Genomic DNA, 1,244 nt, shown 5'->3' on the forward strand with positions numbered 1-1,244 from the left:
TATATATATATATATATACGCACACATTAAATGTCAAATGGAATAGAGCCATTATTTCGCTAACGTGTTATTATGTAACTCCATCAGAGGCGGATAACGGAGCATGGAAATATCACTAGTGTCAACGCTAAGTGTCAGAGTAGGTCGACAATGGAACATTGTTTTGCATTGTCCTCTCCTCGCTTCGAATGCAGCTCATATTTGGCTAGTTTTCATAGTTTGAATTCTGCTTATTTTTGACAGGCTTTTATGGTTTAAATCCCGCTTATATTTGGCTACCTTTCATGGTTTGAATGCCGCTTATATTTAACAAGCTTTCATGGGTTGAATTTTGCTTTTATTTGGCAAACTTTAATAGTTTGAATGTCACTTATATATTGCAAGCTTTTATGGTATAAATACCGCTTATATTTCGCACCCTATCATAGTTTAAACTGCTTATATTTAGCTTGCTGTCATGGTCCGAACCCCGTTTATATTTAGCTAGCCTTCATGGTTTAAATACCGCTTATAATTGGCTTCCTTTCATAGTTTAAACTCCGCTTATATTTAGCTACAATTCATGGTTTGATTCCCGCTTATATTTAGCTAGCTTTCATGGTTTGATTCCCGCTTATATTTAGCTAGCTTTCACAGTTTAAACTCCGCTTATATTTAGCTACAATTCATGGTTTGATTCCCGCCTATATTTAGCTAGTTTTCATGGTTTGATTCCCGCTTATATTTAGCTAGCTTTCATAGTTTAAACTCCGCATATATTTAGCTAGCTTTCATGGTTTGATTCCCGCTTAAATTTAGCTAGCTTTCATGGTTTGATTCCCGCTTATATTTNATATATATATATATATATATATATATGAGAGGGGGAGGGACAGAGAGAGAGACAGCGAGATTGAGAATAAAAAGAGAGAGAGAGCAGACAATCGAAACAGTGACGACAATAGTATATATATATCATAGATCGCGTGACCGAATCCCACCATTACGTCGACATTATGTGGACGCTTTTTTTTCGCGCGCGCGCGACTTTCACGGTTGTTAATAAGTCGGGGCGTCGACACGGATCCCTGTGTGTCGTGACGTTTAGCTGTGGGTTTGTCGCCGCTGCCGCCGCTGCCAGCTATTGTCAGCTAATAGTCAGCGGCGCTTTTACACAAATGGAAGTTGGCAACACGCACGTCCGTGCATGTGCTCTCTCTCCGCGCACGCATATATATATATATATATATATATATATATATATA

Source organism: Priapulus caudatus, unplaced genomic scaffold (genome assembly GCF_000485595.1).
Source record: "Priapulus caudatus unplaced genomic scaffold, Priapulus_caudatus-5.0.1 Scaffold83, whole genome shotgun sequence".
Taxonomy (NCBI): Eukaryota; Metazoa; Priapulida; class Priapulimorpha; order Priapulimorphida; family Priapulidae; genus Priapulus; species Priapulus caudatus.